Below are 21959 nucleotides of genomic sequence, written 5' to 3'. Positions count from 1 at the left end.
AAAGAGACTCAACTTCACTGGTCATCAGGGAAATGCAAATGAAAACTACATGAGATACCACTTAACAACCATAAGAGTAATAAATAAATTTTAAAGGTAATACCAAGTGTTGGTAAGAAGATGAATAAATAAAAACTCTCATTGACTATTGGTGGAAATATAAATTGGTATGACCACTTTGGAAAATTCTTCTAGTGCTAAACATATGTATACCTTTTAACCCAATAATTCTACTCCTACATATCATTGCCCAATAGAAATGCAAGCACATGTACACCAAGAAACATATACAAGAATACTAATGGCAACATTTTTTACAATAGCTAAAAACTGAAAGCAACTCAAATGCCCGATTAATAATAAAATGGATCAATAAATTGTGATGTAATCATGTGGTAGAATAATATACAGCAATGAAAAAGAACAGACTACTGCACAATACGGTTGAATCCCACAAATTATTGAGTGAAAGAACCTAGACATAAAAGAGTATTTACAGAATGATTCCATTAGTATAAATATAAATCATCTGTGGTGTTATAAGTCAGGATAGTGGTTATCTTCTGGAGGGTTTACAGAATGGAAAAGAGTATGGAGCTGGTCAGATTGTACATGTTTCTAAATATATGTCATACTTCAGTAAAGTTAGTTAACTAAAACAAAGGCAAATAGAGGTCCCATTTAAGTGTTTTAGAGTATCCTGGGAAAGGTTAGCGTAAAAAGATGACATGGGCCACAGGTGAGAGTGTTAGAAAACCCTACAGTAATGAAACAGGAGACTGGGAACCCAAAAGGAAAGACAGCCAATGAAAAATTCACAGTAGCTGGATTCCTTAAGTGTTTTCAAGAACAGAGTACTTACTATTCATTTTTAAGTTGTTTTTTGTGTGTGTGTGTGCTGTGATTTGCTCTAACCTCTCCATGACCCCATTAACCCCTCCCCCCAATTTATTGCTCTCAAATCCATCAGTGAAGTTTTTAGCACTCTAAAAAACAGGAAAGTGGGATAAAGAAATAGTAATGGAGTGGGGTGAAAAAGGGGCTATGCTATTGGGGGATAGACATCCCAAAGGAATGCCTCTCTGAAAAAGTAACATTGAAATAGAGAGCAAAAGAAGCAAAGAAGAGTATTCCAGACAGAAAAATAAATGCAAAGACTGAGGCAGGATATGCTGGACACATTGAAAGACCAGCAAGGAAACCAGTGAGTGCGGAACCAAGAAAGAGTGTAGGGAATGACATCAGAGAAATAGCCAGGGGCCAGATAACGCTGGCCTTTATGGGCCATGGATTTTACTGTATTTTACTCTCAGTGAGATAGAAAGCCATTACAGGCAGGGTTTGGGGCAGAGAAATGACCTATTTCAAGTTGTTTTAAATGGATTGCTCCAGTTGCTGTAGGAAGAATAATAGACTGTAGTGGGGCAAAGGAGGCTGCAGGAACAGCTAGGAAGTTTTCTAAGAGGAAGATGATGCTGGCTTGGATGAGACTGCTAGTGGTGGGGGTAGGGAAAAGAGGTCGATTCTGGCTGTATTTGGAAATTAGAGCCAGCTTGACTTGCTGGTGAATCAGATATGGAATGTGAGGGAAAGAGAGGCATCAAGGAGGCCTCAGGAAAGAACTTTCTAACCCAAAGAGCTGTCTGACAATTGAATGAGTTTTCCCTGGATGCAGTTATTCTAGTGGAGGCAGTTTCCTTCAGAGGGCTCTTCTTCCTCTAGCTTACCTGCCAAATAAGCTCCTAAGAGGATTTCTTAGAGGTGATAGGACCAGGTGACCTTTAAGATAGCTCATGTGCCAAATTCTCTGGAACTTTAAGGCCGTCAGAAGATGGTTCTGTACATCACACATTTTTAGGCTAAATGGTTGCAAAGTAAATTTCCTACACCAAAGTAACTTTTTAACTGTTGTGTACCTTTTTCACTGCACAGGTGTTTTTATACTGGTCAAAAAGGGTGAAAATGAACAGCAGGGGCAGATGCTTTGGGGTAAGCAGACATCACATGAAGTGACACCTGGAAATGGGAAATGCTGATGTCTTGGCCCTTAGGAATGGTTATGAATAGAGGCTACATCAAAAGAAAGTGTAATTGTAGAGTAAATAATTGAATTGTAAACAAACACTAACATTTTCAAAACCCCAGAGTGTTGTCTCTTTCAAAGCAAACTACCTTGGGGGTAACCTGCTAGTGCTCCATAAATTATACAGTTGTCACAGTGGTGCTGCTATTGCTCAAAGCTTCCTTGGAACTCTTCGTTGGCGTTTGTCCTTGAAGGAAGTTAATGTAACTCTCCAGTGGTCAGGCCCCTGAGAAGCTCAGCTGTCAAGAATCTCAGATTCACCTGGTTGGCAGGAACGTTAAAGCTTCTGTCCTAGCTGGTGTTTGACCTCCCATGACATCACTGGTGACAAGAAGGCATCTAATCTGAGTCAACCCCTGGAGTGAAGGGAATGTGGATAACATCCCCAAAGCAACCTTTTCGCATCTTCCTAGACAGCTCTGATTGTTGAAAAGATCTCATTCATTTTGAACTGAACCTGCCTCTCCATACCTTCCATCCACTGGTCATAACAGAGCGTGGGGCAGTATTTCTCAAATGTTAGGTATCTGTGTACCACCTCCACCATTTTGCCATTTTTATCATATCGAAATATCACTGGTCCTATTAGTTCTTTAATATCTTTCTTTCTTTCACATTACCCAATTTTCACTCATAAGACATTTTATCTTAAATGGAAACTACATCATCTAGTAAGTGGAAAAACTATATCAGTTAGAAATTAACAGCATAAGGAATAATATCAGAAAAAAGAGAAAGTGATGATATTAAATTCTACTTAGGAAGCGTTGCCTAGCAAAGGTGCTGAGCCTGAAGCAGGCTCTCTTTGTTAAAACACGAGATTAGCAGGTGTTGGGAGGTGTAAAGACAAAGTACCAGAAAAATGATACTTCTTCCTTGACATAATCCATAGGCTCAAGAGAACTGAAAAGGGCATACTTTTTTCACCATGTGATCCACTGTTATTTAATCTCATTGTCTGTGTACCACTCAAAAGCATCTCCTATCCCTCTAGTGGGAGATGTACACACTGGGACCCACTGGCAAAATAGTCAAGCACCTTGGCTGCGGTCAAGCTGATCAGATTCACCTCACGGTTCTGCCACCTCCTTGCTACCCAATCCTATACACCTTAATCTCTGCAAGCTTCAGTGTCTTCATTTTTAAGATGAGAGTAATAATAGCTCTTCAGAGTGATGCTTTCTTAAAGACATTTGAACATTATGCCCAGGTTGTAAGCTGAATATTGAAGACTATAAATGCAGCGTAAAACACCAGCATCATTCAGCTTTGGGACTGAATGATTTCAGCCTTTGGGCCCCGACCAGGCTGTGCTTGTAGCCAGCAGAAATCTCTAGGCTATTTTGATATGTACTGCTACTGAACCAAATCCCCCATTGTGAACTCGTGTTGCTGGGCATTTGGGCCTGGGGGAGGACTTGGCATTTATTCTTATTAACTAGATGTTCCCCCTTCTCTTTAACCTGGTGCTTGAACTTTTGTTCAATTCCTTCTACCCTGCATTTGAGGGAAAGGAAGTCAAATGGGGAGAACTGCACTATGATGAGGATGTATTTGAAACTCTAGGTGCGGGTCTGCATTCCGTTGAAGCAAGAAAATGGAAAATTTTTGCTGAGTATCCAGTACGTATCAGGCACTTTTCTTTAATATTTCATTTAATAATCCAAGAACCCGTTAAGTATGGTGTAATCCCCATTTTACAGGGAAGAACTCTTGAGTTTTTATTTGAAGTTATTAAGCATGGTAACTATGCATTTTTTTACTTTTTTGGCTTAAAATTTTGTGACTATTTTACCTACTTTATCATGTTGCTTCATATTCCCCCCTTTTTTTGTTTTTGCTTTATAAATACTCCCTCTTTGTTCCAAAAACAGTTTGAGATACTCTTGCCTTGATGTTTATCATTTTAACGGTTGTATAATATCCCATTAAGTTATCCTACCATAATTTATTTAACCAATTTCCTATTGTTGACAATTTGGCTTTGTTTGTTTGCTTTTTGTGGTTTTTAAAAAATTATTATATTCTGTAATAAATGATCCTATTATAAACATCTGCACAAGTATTATTTTGTTCTGGAAATTTCCCCAGGAATGGAATTACTACATCAAAGGGGGTTTGTGGCTCTTTATAGAGACTAGCAAATTGCTTACTCAAAGGAGTTATGTGGTATTCGAGAGTAAAAAGAAAAATCTGGTTTTCTACAAAAGAAATTAATTTTCCACTTATTCATAAAATAGTCGAGCGCCTGATAGGTAGCGGGCGCCCTGCCAGGGGCTGGGGAGTGGGACGAGCAAGGCAGGCCGGGTCCGGTCTTCAAGGGGACAGCACAGTCGAGTCTCGTAGAGGCAACGACGCACTCCGGGGGCCTGCCTCTGGCCGGGGGGGAGACAGTGCGCCCTTTGGCGCAGGAGAGAGTGGAAGTAGATTGCTGTTTGCGAGCTCCGAGATGGTCTCGCAGCGTAGGCAGCGCTTGAACTGAGTCTTACAGAATGAGAAAGAGTTTTGGCACGGGATTTATATTTATTTTACTGTGACTCTCTGGCCTTCTATTAAAAAAAAAAATTCCCATTCTTGGCCCAAAGAACGTTGGAGGAGTCGTAAGCCCCCAACGTCGTAAGCCTCTTTCCATCTCCAAGGAGGAGGGAAGGGGGTGTCTTCGACCGAAGGTGCAGGATCTGGGGTCCGGTAACTCCTGGCGCAGCACCGGAGAGAACAGGAGAGGACCCGAGCTTAGGACCAGCGGTCCCCAGGGACCAGACCCGACGCGTGGCCCTCGGGGGAGGGAAGACGCGCGCTCCGCGCCGGGCTCCTGAGGAGTCAACTCTGCGGGATCTGGATTGAGAATACGGTAAGGGAATCGGAACCGCTCGGGGTGCAGGGTTAGGGAGCCTCCTGCGATTGGGCTCCGAGGGGAGCTGGGATTAGCAGTCGCGGACCCCGAAGGGGCAGGCGGGCGGGGAACCGCAGAGGGGCGGAGCTCTGAGGCCCGGGCCGCGGTAGCGGCCCAGAGGGTCTGCGGGGGCTGCTGTGGCGGGACCCGAGGGCGGGCGCCTCTCCCAGACCGTGACCTTGGCATCCGGAGCCAACCCCGCGCGCCGTCCTAGCTCAGCCACGAGCCTGTCTTCGTGGAGACACACAGCCTGCGCTGTCCCTGGTGAGGGAGCCCAAGCCTGAGTGCCAGGTAGGACTACGGGCCGCGAGGAGGGCGGGCAGAAAGCGCCTTAATGCGGGGGCAGTGGAGGGTCTGGGGGGCTGCGGGCTCGGGTGTCAAGCGAAGCAGCTCAGCCCTGGAAACGCTGGGTGCGCGCCATGGGGCAAGGCAAGTTACAAGACCAAAGGCATCCAGGGCGCAGGACCGGGATGGCTCAGTTACCCCAGGTGGGGCTGTGGATCGCCCTCACGGAAGACCTGGAGTGCGCACTAGGATAGTATCCGGTGTCTTGTGCCTGAGCCTTGTTTCTGCCTGTAGCATTGTTAGAAGAAACACCCTTTCTGTGTGTGTTAACAAGGGAGCAGGCAATTTTGTAGCGTGTGCGCATATGGAAAGGAGGGCCACAGCGTCAGCACCCATCCTGTTGGGCCATGAGCTCTCTTGGAAGATCCTTGGTTCAAGCCTCCAGGTGCTTTGGGGACCTTGTCTCGTTGGCACCAAATTAAAGTATCAGTCCCTAGCCGTAATCACCAATCTCCATATACCTTGGTAGTGGTGTGTGTATTGGGGTGGGGGTGGGGGTGGGGGGGAGAATGTACCAGACTGATGGAGTCTTTTATTACTTTTAGGTTATTTTAAAATTATAATTTCAAAAGATGCACATGGTTTTAGAAAATGAAATAATACAAACGGTTGTCTTCTAGAGATAACGCCTGTCCTAGCATTTGTGTCTATTTACACCTCCCTTGTCTTTTCACCCATATCGTTTCCTACTCTCTTCTTCAGTCCCCTACTTTTCATTCTGTATCCCACCTTTTGCGTAATGAAAGTACCAGTAGAAAATGACGTCATCGCCACTGCCTCTATCCCTTAAACTCCAGTACTCTCCGCGGGCACCACCCCTGCTGTCTTCAAAGTCTTTCACTGCGGTGGCCCTTGGGGTAGGGAGCCCACTACCCCAGAGGGCATTTCATTTACTTGCCTTACCTTTGCCAGCGATTCGAAGAAAGCAGCACTGGGGAAGAGGCCAGGAGTTCTGTACTATCTCTTCTTTTCCTTAAACCGGATTTTCCAAATGTAATTTAAGTAGCGTCTGGTACTGAGGGGAATTAATAAAGGATATTTCCTAAAAATGTCTAGATTTCCAAAAATTTACGCCACACTAGTTTGAATTCCTGAAAGCAGAACCTCACTAGTTACATGTTTCCATTGCCTTCCTCTGCCCCCAGGACCAGCAGAGGCACCCATAGGGTTTTTCCTCTAAGAACTCAGAGGGTGGAGGTTTTGTGCTTTTGAAGGGGCTCAGAGACTGTAGCTTTGTGGTTGTGGTGGTGGTGGTGGTGGCAGGGGCAGGGGGATGTAAAGGAAGGAGTTCGCGAGGTGGAGGGAGGTAGGAAGGGAGAAGCAGGCCAAGACCCCTGAGTGGAGGGAAATCCTGAGGCACAGGGGTCCTGTCATTCAGAAACCACCTCCAGATAACTTTGCAAGAGACCATATATGTGGCTTACTTGTTGCCAACAATCATCACACTCAACTCTTTTCCAAGGCTGTTTCTGTGCAAAGCCAAACCACATTGAGAAGTGGAAAAAAATCAGCAAATAAACACGTTTTTATTTATATGATAAATTAGAAGCAGTTTAAATTATTTTTACTGAATTAATAAGTTTCTTAGGAGCTCTGTAGAGTATTTAAAATAACCTAATGGCTACTCCAGTCACACATTTTTCTTTATTTTCTTCATTTTTTCATGTTGCATGACCTTGACTTAGATCCCACACATGTCAGAATGTTCAGGGGGGTTAGAAGCGTCTATGTCTCAGAAGCCTTTTTGAATGGGGGGTGGGGATGGGAGGTGAGAAGATTCAAAAATAAAGACTGATCCTTGTGGGAGGGTAGGAGAATAATGTGGAATGGACTGAGTATCAGCTTGAGTCTGGTAAGGAATCAGGCATAATTCTTAACAGAACAGGAAAATGAGTAAGAGGTAAAGGAATCATTCATCATTCATTCATTCAAAATATTTATAGAGTACCTGGCTGTGTGCCAGTTACTGGGGAAAAAATGGCGAATAGAACCAGGCAAGGTCCCCGGTATCCTAAAGTTTGCTTTGGGGAGGCAACCATTCATAAAATAACTAAGTATTGAATATGTAATTACAAACTAAGATAACTCTCTAAAGAAGAGAAATGAAGTTCTTTGAGGTTGTGTACACACTACACTGCAAGACCAAGGAAGGCATTCTCAAGGAGATTTCCCTTGAGCTGATATTCAAGGGTAGGTGGGAATGTTGGGAATATATATGGTTTTGAGATAGGACCAGAATGTACACATTAGGAATTGCATTTGGCTGCTAGCAATCAAGAAATTTAGCTGTCATGTGGCGTTTGCCTTACGGCATGTATATATATGTAGAGTTGGCATTTCTGGAATTTGGGGAAAGGATGTTTTGTTATCCCAGCCTCACTTACGCTTTCTTGAGTTGGTCATGGCTTTTCATTGCTGGTTTTCTTACTTTTAAATTAAATGTTTAAGTTAACTTTATTCTTATCAGTTTATTTTATTGTGCACAATAAAATAGGTGCATTATGGTTCAAATGTGAATCACCCATATGCTCATTACTAAGGTAGATATGTATGTAATTGCCATATCAAATTTGGTTTGTATGGTGACAACTTATTGTTATCACTGAGTACTTTCCTAGGTGAAAACAGGTGTGGCAAGTAGACTACAATGTATTTTCTCCACCCCTAAAGCTGCACTTATCTCTTCAGAGTTCCATATACAGTCTTTCAATAAAGAAAAAAACTACTAATTGCACTGATGCTGTAAGAAAAAGTACTATAAAGCTCACAGTGTAGCAGCATGGGGTGCTCTGACCAAGCAGCACATTTCATGTGCAAACAAATCTTTTCATTCATTCATTCAACAGTATTTACAGTAAACCTTCTATATGCCCAGAACTGTGTTAGATACTATGGATAAAATGGGTTAGTAAGACAGTCCCAGCATTTAAGGAATTCATAGAAGTCTAAGAGGAGAGAGACATACTCATCCATGTAAGGGTAGGAAAATATTGTGGTTGTTATAATGGAAGCATAATTATGGCACAGTGATGCCCAAGGAAGGGAGCAATCACTTCTACCAAGGATGGGAGGGGTTGAGAAAAGGTTCATGGAAGTGTTAACACTTGAGTTGAACCTTGAAAGATAGACAAAGGGGAGAGGGCATTACAGAAGAGGGATTCATGTGCAAACACAAGAACAGTGGCATGAAAAATCATGTCAAAGTCCAGGACCTGCTAGTGGCTCAAAGAGCTGAACCCTAAGGAACAAAGAGGGGCTCATTAAGAGAGAAGGCTGGAGTGGCGGGCAGGCCAGGACACAGAAAACCTGCATGCCATCCCATGGATAGCATGATGGTTAAAATATGCACTCTAAGATCATAGGGACCCAGACGTGAGTCATGGCTCTGCCACTTTCTAGATGTGGAGCCTTGGTCAAATAACGTGGCCTCAATAAGTAATAGTAATGAAGGTTGTGCCTCCCTTATCGGGTTGCTGCAAGAATTGAGATAAGTCGTGTACAATAGTACCTGGCACAGATCGTACACCCAGTTATTGTTGGCTATTATTTTGATAATTTATCCTAGGGCAAAGGGAGCTACTGGAGCATTTTAAGTAGAGGAGTGAGTGAGCATTTTGTTTACAGCATAGTCATTCAGGCTGCATGTGGATGCTGAGTTAATTAAAGGGGGGTAAATTCGGAGCAGAGAAACCACCTAAAGAGATTATAACCATTCAGATGATGGTGAAGGTGGCATGAATGATGGTGGCCGCGATACTGGCCATGGAGAAAAAGAGACAAATGCTTGAGATGTGTGCGAGGTGGACTCCACTGAATTCAGTTATTCATTAGATCCCACTCAGTTAATCCCAGAAGTGGGATTCTGGTCTGTCATCCTTTGATCCTGTCATCTAAGTGATCTTAAGATGAACATTAGGAAGTCAGTTATCAACTAGGACTGGGGAGCCAGTATCTAGGAGGTGCGCTTATGTGAGAGGACTTAATGACAGGTACCAAAAAAGCTGCTTTTCTAATGCGGAAGACCCCTTGACAACATCTATCATAACATAAAACAGGATCAGGAAAACTTAGTTGATCCATAACAAATAAAATTCTCTCTATCTCTCTGTCTCACATCTCTGGGAGGTTTTTAATTCAAGGTAAATGAACATCAGACTTCATCCATTAGCCATTGTCATAAAGTGGCACATATAACCCTCACTGCTGCCTGGTTGATTTGGTTCAACTCTTGCCTGACGCGAGCCTGATTGAATTCTTCTCCTTTTCTCTCACAGTCCTCCCACAATCCAGTGAGCACTGACGGAGGTGCCTTTATTAAAGCCAGTGAGAATTGGAGGATTTAAGTGGTCTCTATTTTATATTGCAGTGTAGTCTTGGTAACCACATCATGCATTCATAAGATGGAAAATAATTCAGACATATGTGATAGTGTTTGCTGAAAAGTTGCTGGGAGCTCTATGCCTATTTCCCCCCAATATGGATCCTGGGAAATGCTGATTGAATGTGGTAGTGCTGGGTTCAGTTGCTTGAACAATTGTATCACTGCTCAAAGTCACAGAAATGAACAGACATGATAATTCGGCCGGGCCAATGAGTGAGGTGGCAAAATGTGAAATGAGGGAAAATAAAGTCTGCCTGTGCCATGGACAGTCTAGAATTTGGGTAAAAGTGGGCTTTCCATCACTCTGACCTGGGGCAACATATTTAACCTCTCTGAGCCTCAGTTCTCACTGGTGGATATTCTTTGATGTCTATAAAACTGAGGTAATGTCTCCTTCAAAGGTTGGTTGTGAAGGTTAAATGAGATATATATGGAAAGTGCTTAAGCACAATGCCTGGCATAGGGTGGGTGCTTAACTGGCCACAGTCCTTTGGCTCAGCTGTCTCTGAGGTCTTACCTCACATTGAAAAGAAGCAGGAAGAATGAAGATTTCTTAGGGTAATTAACCTGAATTAATTGGCTTTTATGTGTTTCTCAATTATAATTGATTTTTTTCCTCTGAGAACCAGGGTGGAAACCTGTTTTCCTCCACCCTCTGGGAATGCTTATCAGTGACTATGGGGGCAATGGTAATATGATACCTGCAGAGAGGAAGCTAATTTTAGCTATTCTTCTTTCAACAAGTCTTTCACATACACACAAGCAAAATTACTAACAAATAGAAAAATGAAGCGATTTGCCTTTTTTATCCTGTGTTTTTTGTTGGTGGAGTTCCTAGCAGCTGTTTATTTGTTGTTTTTCATGTAGAAAGAAAGAAATATTTCAAAGAGATTGTAAATGTTCCCTTCAAAAATTATGAGCTCTTTGCCCTTAGGAAAAAGTTTGGTTTTTCTCCTCTTAATAGAAATTGATGGCTGAAAGAATGATCATATCCTCCATATAGTTTTTCTAAATATTCTGTAATTTGACAAAAGCCTTTCATTTAGTTCAACAAACATCACTCGAGCTCCAACTGCATACTAGGTGTTGAGTCAGCATGGTGAACTCAGCGACACCAGCCTTGGTATCCCAGATCTGTAGCATGGTAGCCCTTGCAGAAAAGGGTGGGTAGGGAGGTGGGGGTTGCCAGATGATTTGAGAGAGCCAGTGAGCAGGGAAACCTCAGACCGAGGTTCTCTACCACAGCTGCAGACCACTAGTCCATCAGATCATGTCCACCAGGTCACATTCCAGGTGTGTCCATTCCTATGCCCCAAACCCTTGCCACGCGAGCCCTTTAGTGCAAAGTGTTTGTCAATTGAGAGATCAGGAGAAAAAATAGTGAGGAGGCTGAGTGGCCTTCTATTTCTGCACTCTTAAAAATGAAATGTTCCAGGCTGGCCGAGTGGTGTGTCGGTTAGGAGTTGGCTTGGTGCGCCAGCTCTGAGCAGCAGGGCCCTGATTTAGATCCCACATATGAGGGCCAGTGACACTGTGCCCTCTACAGCTAAGATGGTAAACAACAGCTCGACCTGGACCTGGGCTGCCGTGAGTCGCTGGCGACCGTGTAGGCTGCAGTGGGGCTGGCCCGCAGCAGTGTGCGCTTTTGTGAGCTGCCATCCAATGGCCGGCAAGCGACTGCCTCTCCCGGGAAGAGCCCAATGATAACACCAACATGGGCCAGTGAAGCGATGTCCTCCACAACTAGACTGAAGAACCAAAGGACAGCAACTTGTCTGTTCCCCTTCCCTGATTCCTTAACACTGTTCCCCTCCCCTAATATCCCAATAAAATATCTTTAAAAAAAAAAAAGTGAAATGTTCCAAATAAAGGTTTTCTCTATGCAATTAGCTGATTTTCCCCCCTTATCTTTTTAGAGGCAGTGCAGTATTGTGGTTACAAGTCTGGGCACTGGAGTTAGACTGCTTGGCTCTGTATCCCAGCTCTACAGTTTACTAGTTGTATGACCTTGGGCAAGTTGTTTAACCTCTCTGTACTCCAGTTTCCTTATCTATAAACTGAAGTGACTAATATTACCCTCCCCATTGGTTATTAAAAGACTTAAATGAGCTAATAAACATTGTCCAGGCTCATCAAGCACAGTTACTTGTCTTATTCAATGCTGAACCCCCAGAATTTAGCATGGTGCTTGGTACACTGGAGAAGCTGAATGAATGAACAAATCTTGATATGTAGGCTGATATAGCGGTCAATGCTTGACAAAGCACTTACCTACCATTAACTCACTTGATCCTCAGAAGATCTCAGGAGATAAATAAGGGAGATAGGTACCATCATCTCCATTTTACAAATGAGGAGCCAGGGCACTGAAAGGTGGAGTGACCTGGCAAAGAAAGCACAATTATAAATGACAGACCCAATTCATGCTCTTAACTCCATTTATTTCTAGCACTATGACCTCCTCACTACCTGGCTGCCTGTCAATGTTATTCAGGTTTCATGGAACTAAAAGAATATCCACCAGCAAAAATGAACACACGTAGCTATTTAGCTTTCTGAAGAAATGAATTTCTTACTGTAAATACACCCAGTCAAACTGTAACTTCAAATTAAAAGTTGAAGTTTGGAAAGTTTCTATTTTGGAGGATGGGGAGAAAAGCAGAGGATTATGAAGGAAACTATTACAGATTTTGTTACATAAATATTTAAAATACTGATTTATAAAGAGTCATAATTAAATTAAAAGGAAATTAAACTTTTAAAAATGCAGAAATATGCCTAAAGTTTAAGTTTCAATATCTAAAGAGTTCATAGAATGTAGTAAGAACAGAAGATCTTGGTTTCAAAAAAGTGGGCAAAGGATAGTGCTATTCACAATAGCCAAGACTTGGAAACAACCGAAATGCCCATCGGTAGATGACTGAATTAAGAAACTGTGGTACATTTATACAATGGAGTATTATTCTGCTATAAAGAAGAATGAAACCGTACCATTTGGGATGATATGGATGGACTTAGAGACTGTTATGTTAAGTGAAATAAGTCAGTCGAAGAATGACAAATACCATATGATCTCACTTATATGTGGAATCTAAAAAACTGAATGAACAAGCAAAGTAAACAGATGTGGTCTCAGAGATATAGAGGAACAACTGATGGCTGCTAGTTGGGAGAGGGTGGGGATGAGGGAGAAGGGGAAGGCATTAGACAGCATAAATACGTAACTACAAAATTGCCACAGGGACATGAAAGACAGTTTGAGGAATATAATTAATAATGTAAATATTTTGTAGGGGTCAGATGGTCACATGTCTTGCTAGGGAGACCGCATCATGGATGGGGTAGAGGCTTGATCACTGCACTGTACACCTGAAGCTGATGTTGTATAATATTGTATGTTAACTATAAGTGAATATATATGGTCATGGGATGTGGAGTAAAGTGTGAGAGTGGAGTCAAGGGAATTGTAATAGATAAGTATGATATTGGGGGGAGAAGTGGGGCAGTGGATTGGGGGAGGGGGGTTGTCACCTTGAGGGTAAAAAGTATAACTATTGCACTGTGTTGTACAGCTGAAACTAATTCTAAAAAAATGTGTATTTCACAATAAAAAATAATAATTTAAATAAATAAATAAATAAATAGGAAAAAAAAGTGGGCAAAGGATGTAACAGTGTTCAAATGAGGACAAGCATATCGTTGATGAACATATAAAATATTTTAATTTTACTTGAATGAAATAAATAAGGATTTAAAAATGATATACCAGTTTGCTTATCAAGAATATTAAGACTTTAATGCTGATGCTAATGAAGGGGGATAAAATGATTACCCTCATAACAAATTATCTGGAAAGTAATTGCCTTAGAATTGTTTATAGTCTTTGACCAAGGTTGACTCTCTCAGACTCTATCCTAAAGAAACCATTAGAAATATGGTGTAAGACTTATGCCCACCCCCAAAAGAAAGAAGATATATAAGAAACTATAAAGAAAAAAATGCTTGGTGCTATTGAATGGCCCCAATAACCAAAGTACTGAAGAAGTGTAATAGAAACCTAAAAAAATGTTTTAAATAAAAAGGCTTATGCCTAAAAATGTTTTTCACAGTGTTTATTTATGAAAGTGGAACACTAAAAAATAACTTATGTGTCCAATAATAAGGGAGTGTTTAAATAAATTATGCTGAGGGGAAGCAGCAAACTGGCAGCTAAAAGTGTGGATTCTACAACATCACCACCTGGATTCAAATCTGGTTTTGCTGAATATTAGCCCTATAACCATAGAAACTTCTCCATGCCTCACTTGCCTCATCTATACAGTGGGGATGACAAGAGTACTCACAACATAGTCTATGTGGGTTCAATGAATCAGTATAGGTCTATAATTTCAAAATCCTCAAAGTTCTACAAACCTAAACGTTTTCTGTAACTTTATTAGCAGCAAAACTTGATTGAATTGACACCACTTTATCCCACGTTCTGTGACTATATTCTGTGGCTAACGTCAATCTTAATCGTTTTCCGTAGTTTTACTTTTCTTGCAGAATCTCTAAAGTTCCCTTTGTGAATTAAACCTCATGCAAATGTGAAAAACTGAGATCAATGCTAACTGGAGTCAGGTGTATCTACTCTGAGCTAATAATCTCTTGGCCAAGAAACGTTTCCAAATCCTCCAGCCCAGGACTTTCAGAGTTTAAGCTGGGGATATTATTGACATGTAGATTGCTGAGTTTGACCGGAAGAAATTCTCATTAAGTAGGTCTGGGGTGGCGCCCAATGTCTGTAGTTGTCACAAGCTCCCAGGTGATATGTTAGGTACCCTGCTCTAATCCATCCCTTCTTTAGTTTTGATCAACCCTCACACTGTCCCTTTTTTAGGTGAACATTTTCATTCATTTCTGAAAAACTTGCTTTTTATATTTATTCTCCTATCCTCTCATTTCTATGCTGTGCTTTTATTTCTAGGAGTAGTAGTAACATAATAAAATTGTCTACTACTTTCTAAGTACTTATCATGTGCCAGTAACTGTGTTAGTGCTTTATTTTTATTATTTTTTCATCTTTTCAGCAACTCTGAAAGGAGGGTATTATTATCTTTATTTTATGGATCAGAAAACTGAGGTCCTAAGACTCCCAGTAAGTGGGAGAAACAAGTCTCTTTACCCCAAAACCCAAGCTCTTTCCATTTTACTGTCCCTCCCCTCTCACATGGTGGTACAGGTCACCAGGTCTCCAGTCTACATGCTTTTTCAATCTTCCATCAGCTACGTAGCTACGGCCGAGTCTCTAACCTGGAACTCCTTCTCTACCCATCACCTATTCCGATCCCATCTAGGCCTTGTAGGCAGGCAGCATTACCAGCTATGCCTGCCCACAGCCCACACTGCACTGCATCTTTTGTTCTTACCTGGCCATTTATCTTATGTGTTTGCTTTTTTTCATACCAAGGGATCTGTCTTCCTGACTGGATTTGGAACCGCTTGTAGGCAAGGCTCATCTCTAGCGTCTCTAGGTCCCCCTTGGAAGAGCCATGGTGGGGACTGATTGCCTCCCTTACACCCCCCCACCCCCGCCTCCTACTTTTCTCCCTTGCTAGCCCCCAATCCCTACCACTTGTCCCTTCTTATCTTGAGGAAATTAATCTACACCAACAAGAAGGCAAAAAGTAGCCGGGTTCGATCCTTCTTAATCCCCATCCCTGCATTGCAGCTGTGGGTGCTTTGCCAGCTCCACAGTATCATGAGAAGGAACTTTCCATGAAGCCCTGCACTTGGCACTGGTTTTTCTTGAGGGTTTCCAGACACCTCTCCCCTCCTTCTATATTTACCCAAATTCCATTTCCATTATTTTACTCCCCAGTTTCACTCTGCATCCTTGTCTTCTTTCAAGTAAATGCCAAGAGTTCTCGCCTGCCTGTTCCCAGCTTGTATATCTGTGGAGCTACTTCACCCTGATGAGATCTGTTGGGACATATTCATTTGGTCTGTACACTTCAATTATTTTCTCCCCTCCCGTCTCCTCCCCCTCCCCCACCTTTCTCTCCCTCCAGTTCTCCCTTCCTCCTCCTTCTTGAGGTCATTATTCCTGTTTATGATTTGGGTGGTGTTATCAACCCACTATGACAGCTTACACATCTCAGGGCTTGTAATCTTCCTTTTGTAATTTTCCCAAAACTTGTCATTGTCTCCTTGTAAGGGGTCTGATGAGCAGCTGGGCCTCATAGTCAAAGGGTGAGCTTTCCCGTGGTGCTTTCATTTCCTCCCTATCCATCAGTGCAAAAGTGCTCATTATGCTTGGTTTACAGCCTCTTATAGCTACTCTGCTAGACTGATGCCACCCCTAGTACATAATTCTAGATTCAATTCGTTTTCTTGTTCAGAAGGCTTTTTTTTCTAACCCACGTTTATGAACCAGCCTTGTGGTCGTCCCGATGCTTTCCTTCAATGTCTCCCGGGATCTGAATTTCTTCTCTGTGGTGCCTCATTCCATGTGCTGTTCTTGGTAGCAGTTACAGTGAAACACTAGTGGAAAAAAACCATTCTGAGGAATACCATTTACTGTTTCTGTAGTGTTTACATTGTGTTAGGCAATGTGCTCAGTATTTTTATGCCTTGTTCTGTTTAATCCTATCAAAACTTTTAGTTAGGTATATCCCAGCACAATGGGGAAACTGAGATTTAGTGAAGTTAAGTGACTTGCCTGAGGTCTCATGACCAGTAAGTGGGACAGCTTAAGATTCAAGCCGAGGTCACATAATTCCAAAGCCCATAGTCAAAATGTAGTTTCTGGGAGCTTTCTTCTATTCTTTAAAAAATGTAATGATTTAAACGAAAGCTCTCTCATATGCTGCTATGACAGTGTAAATGGATACACCCTTTTTGGAGGGCAATTTGTTAATCAATATTGAAAGCTTTTGAAATGTTTGTATCATTTAACAATTCCCATTCCTGAATTTTTGCTAAGGAAATAATCATTAATATGTACAAAGATTTAACCTAAGGAAGTTCAGGGTGGCAGTATTCATAATATGAAAAATTTGAAACAGGTTCCATGTCTAACAGAAGGAAATTGGCTAAATAAAGTATGATACAGAGAGACAATGAAATACCACATAGTCATTATAAGTTATGTGGAAAAAGAATATTCAGTGGTGTAAAATGTGTTCATGATATAATAAGTAACATATTGTATGATTTCCAGGTAAATCCATTTGTGTAAAAACAGATAACTACAAAACAGATTCAAAGAGAAATTATATAGAACCAGTGACATAGATATGCATGTAGTATATATAAAAACAATGTGAAGAGTTGTGAGATTAAGGAGATAGAATTAAAAGCAATTTTTTTTTAAGATTTTATTGGGGAATTGGGGGAGGGGAACAGACAAGTTGCTGTCCTTTTGTTCTTCAGTCTAGTTGTGGAGGATGTCGCTTCACTGGCCCATGTTGGTATTATCATTACATTCTTCCCAGCTGAGGCAGTCGCTCACCAGCCATTGGACGGCTGCTCATAGCGGCTCACAGCAGTTCATGCCGGCTGTCATCCAATCATGGTAGCTCACAGCAGCAGAGGCTGCAGCCTACATTGTCCCGGTGACTCATGGCAGCCGAGCTCCAGGTTGAGCTATTGTTCACCATCTTAGCTGTAGAGGGCGCAGTGTCACTGGCCCTCATGTGGGATCCAAACCGGTGGCCCTGCTGCTCAGAGCTGGCATCCCAAGCCAACTCTTAACCAATGAGCCACTCAGCAGGCCCCAAGAGCAATTTTTGTTTTCTTTTTTAATCTGTTTTACTGTGTAATAATTACTTTTTAAATTGACATTAAGGGATTTTTAACTTTTTGTTTTTAGTTTTGGGGTTTTTTTTTTTAATTGGAAAAATGTCTAGGTGTCATTGGAAGATGTAGAGTCTTTGGAACTCCATCTTGATCATTCCCTCTGTTGGTGTTCTTATGATATCGATTTCTGGGGTTGTTCTTTTTGTGAGGCTGAGCTGGGGAGCTGATCATATGCGCTGGAAATAGTTGCATGAAACTGAGCTATTGTCTGGCATTTCATATCCTTGTGTGGCTCAGGTGGGACATTCATAGCTTGCTTGACTCAAATCTAAACTAAACGTCCTGATCTAAACTAAGTAAGCATCCTCTCCACCTCCCTCTTCTACCTGGTTTTGTGACTCCAGCAGCCCTTATATCTCTCTCTAGAGTGATAGCCATCTTTTCTTATCCTCACTCACACAGTAAAGGAAATTTCACACTTTTTTTTTCAAATTATAGGTCTTTGACCGTTGTTCATGTTTACCAGTGCTCCCATTGTATATTTGTAATTTCCTTCACAAACAAGCATTTCTACAGACACTGAGTTCTATGTTCTCAGTTTCTTTGAATATTTTTTTTTAATGTGGGTTTTTATTAGTTTTCTTTTCTTTCTTTGACCCAGTGTGTGCTTTTTTTTCCTGACCAGGTCACCTCCCAACTGCCTTGTGCCATTGACTCATATCTGTTCTCATATACTCATCACATTACCTCCCCCTCTTTTGGGCCTCAAGGTGTCTGAAAAGTTCTTTACTCTTGCTTCAGCTTTCTTTCTGCTCTCATCGCTTTGATCATCTCTCTGCCAGCTTCCTTCATCTACCCCTTTCAGTCCCTATTTCTGTTTTAAGAGCGCCCACCTATCTGTCTTTCATCTATTTATATTCTCCATTCAGCTGCTAATCCTTAGTCTAATCATTTCAGCCTTTGATTTAGGCCTTCCCTGAGGCGTTTTTTATTTTAAAAACAAGTTCCACACTGACCGTGGTAACCACAAGATTGCCACTGGGATACGAAAGACAGTTTGCGGAATACAATCCATAATGTTGAAAAGATTTTGTAGGGTATCAGATGGGCACTTATCTTATTAGGGAGACCACTTCATGGATAGTGTAGATGCCTGACCACTGCAGTGTACACCTGGAGCTGAAGCTGAATAATACTGAATGTGAACTATAATTTAATATATGTATAGTCACAGGATGTGGAGTACAGCATAGGGAATAGAGTCAATGGAATTGTAACAACTATATACGATGTCAGAGGGGTAGTAGATTGGGGGAAGTGGGTTATCACTTTGTGGGGGGTGTAAATGTCTAATTATTACATTGTTTCGTACACCTGAAACTAATTTAAAAAAAAAATTTCCACAACTTGACTCCTAAGAGGGGCACAGAGCTTTCTGACTCATGTTTTGTGTTTTTTGTTGTTGTTGTTGTTGTTTTGGGTTTTGGGTGTTTTTTTTCAGTTGTAGAAGGAATAGTTTAACCTCTGAAAATAAAGTACTAAAACAAAACATCAATTAGCATTTCCTCTATAATAACAAATATATATATATTTTTTTAAAAAGCAAATAATCTTTGAAAAGAGCAAATTATCCCTTACTATCAAAAAAAAAAAGTTTGTGACACATTTCCATCTCTAGGAATGAATCATAAGGAGATAATTGGACTAATGTTGAAGAAGTATTAGAAAATGAGTTATTTGAAATGTTGCAATAGTAAAAAAAGAAAGTAATATCTTAAATGCCCAGCAGTAGATGATTGGTTGTGTAAATTTTGACTTGTATATACCATGAACCACTATGAAGTCATTAAACATGATTATTGTGTATTTATGACAATAAACACATATTGTTGAATGAAAAAAAGCAGGTTGTAGAAATAATGTATAACATGATCCCAATTTTGTAAAATTGTATATGTATGTGTATATATAATCACCAAAAGGAAGACTCTTGGTGATGGACTTTTGGGTAATTTTTAATTTTTTGTTTCTTTTTCATTTCAACATTGCTTGTATATTTTACAGTTAACAAACATTGTTTCTAAACCAAAAAAAATCTTTTTCTTTTTAATAAATCACACAACTAACTTTACTTTTCAATTGTTCATTTTACATTTTCCTTACATTTTGCTATGAAAATATCAAACATTGTTTGCTTTTTATTAGAAAATATCATTCATACTAGAGATAATATATAATGTGTAGGTATAGTTTAAAGAATAAAGATACCTGTGTACCTATAATCTAGCTTAAAAAAAAATTAAGTCTTTGGAACCCCTGTGTGCCTCTAATCAAGTCCATCCTGTTCCTTCTTCAAAGAGGTAACCACTCCCAAATTTGTATTTCACATTCCATTACTTTATAGTTTTATGACATATACGTGTTCAGCTCATTATGCCACAACTTGGGTTACTATAATCCACATTAGTTCACGTGCAATGGGTAAATAAGGGAGTTGTGTCAGTATACACAGAAGTCACATTGTTTATGTGAGAGTTTTCCCCACACATAAATGTTCTGTACCCCAAGGAGCAGCAAGCTGGCTGCAAAGTACTCTAACACAGCCGAATGCAGCAAGCTGTGAATTTCTGTCCACAAAGCTCATCCATTTCAAGTTCTTCCTCTTGGCTCACTGTGACCTCGTACATTGCCTGGGAAGTGCTTGTTACGCAGTTCTTTGGGTATTTTGTCCTAAGGCAGCTTCCTCAGCCCTCCTTTAAACCTTCTCCTAAGAAACTATCTTCCTCGTTTTTGTAAGATGAATTCTCATATTTGCAGTAGTATTTCTTTATTAAGAATGTAATGTGTCTTCTAATTATCCCAATGTTTTATTAGGATTTTTATTGGTTTTATTAATATTCTGGTTACAAAGTCATGTAGAATTTTTGTGATTTTTTTCTGTAAGAAAACAGCCCATAATCTCAGTTATTTTTAATGAATAGATTTGCACAAGGAAAGCATTTTTTATACATATATCTCATTATATCAGAAACACTTGTATCCATAAACAATGCATTGTTTAATTTGCATTGTTTTGAATTTTGTACAAATGGAGTCATGTTCTTTGCATTCTTCTGCAATATGCACTTTTTAAAACATTGTATTTGTGAGAGTAATCCAGGTTAATGACTATAGCTGGGATGCATTCATTTCCACTGCTGTATAGAATTTCATTGTATGAGTGTACCAAAATTTATTTGTATATTGTCCTGTCAATCAGCAATTGGTATTTGCAGACTCTTGCCGTTATAAATAATGTTGTTACAAACATTTTTGTACATGACTCCTTGGCTCATGTGCAAGAGTCCTAGGGCATTCTACCCAGGGGTAAATGTGCAGGGCTTAGGGTATGCAATCTTCATTTTTACTAGACAACGCGAAATGGGTTTCCAAAGTGATTTTGCCAATTGGAACTTCCACTGTTAGCATATGAGAGTTCTCATTTATCCACATCCTTGCCAACAGTTGAGTTACTGCCAGATTGTTGTGGTTGATTACCTATGTGTATGTGTTTCCTTGTCTATTCATATTCTTGTTCTCTATGAAATGCCTGTTGATATCTTTTGCCCATTGTTTTTCCATGGAGGTTTCTATTTTTCTTTCAGTAGGAATGCCATATTTTCTGGATACTATTATCTTTGCAATTACATTGCTGCACATACCCTCGTCCAATTTGCAGCTTGTCTTTTCACTTTATAGGGTCGTTTTTGTGAACAGTAGTTCTTAGTTTAATGTAGTTGAATTTATCATCTTTTATTGTTTGTGCTTTATTTTATGTTTTTAAGAAATATTTCCATATTTGAGGTTATAAAGACATTTTATATTTTCTTCTAAATTTTTTTAAATTGTACCTATCACATTTAAATCTTCAAGCTATTTGCAATTGATTCTTGTGTGTGATCTGAGTGCAGGTCCAAATTCATTTTTTTTCCCACATGGTTCATCAGTTTTCCAAATACTGTTACTGAATAGCCCACCCTTTCTCCCACCAATATACAGTGCCATCTGTCAATTATCAAGGTCCCATACATGCATGAGTCTGTGTCTGGCCTCTTTATTCTGTACTATTTATCTTCCCCACCACATCACTGTCTCACTTAGTTCAGCATAATATTGTTTGGGCAGCTGGTAAAGTGAGCCTAACCTTGTATATTCTTCTTCTTTAGGAGTATTGACTAGTCTCATTCCTTTGCTTGTCCATATAAATTTTACAATCAATTTGTCAAGTTGTGTGCATGCAAAACACACACACACACACACACACACACACACACCTGTTGAGATTTTTATTAGAATTGCAGTGAACATATAGCTCAGTTTGGGAGGACTGACATCATAACAATATTGAGTCTTCCTATTCATGAACACAATTAGAGCCCTCCATTTATTCAGATTTTCTTTAATGTTTTTTGATAACATTTGAAATTTTCTCTATAAAG

The 21959-nt window shown here is 40.4% G+C and overlaps 1 protein-coding gene across 2 annotated transcripts in view; it reads left to right on the top strand.

The window, feature by feature from the left end:
• Nucleotides 1–4434: 4434 nt before the first annotated feature.
• The window catches only part of CASR (calcium sensing receptor), an 80285-nt gene continuing 62760 nt past the window's right edge, over nt 4435–21959 (top strand). The window contains exon 1 of one of the 2 annotated variants that reach the window (XM_019650575.1): nt 4435–4934. The gene's annotated coding sequence lies outside the window, so the exon portion shown is untranslated. Of the gene's footprint in view, nt 4935–5123; nt 5268–21959 lie in introns of those variants that run through there. The other variant, XM_019650571.1, reaches the window with a different exon arrangement.

Source organism: Hipposideros armiger, unplaced genomic scaffold (assembly GCF_001890085.2).
Source record: "Hipposideros armiger isolate ML-2016 unplaced genomic scaffold, ASM189008v1 scaffold_8, whole genome shotgun sequence".
Lineage (NCBI taxonomy): Eukaryota > Metazoa > Chordata > Mammalia > Chiroptera > Hipposideridae > Hipposideros > Hipposideros armiger.
This window is presented reverse-complemented; position numbering and strand designations above follow the sequence as displayed.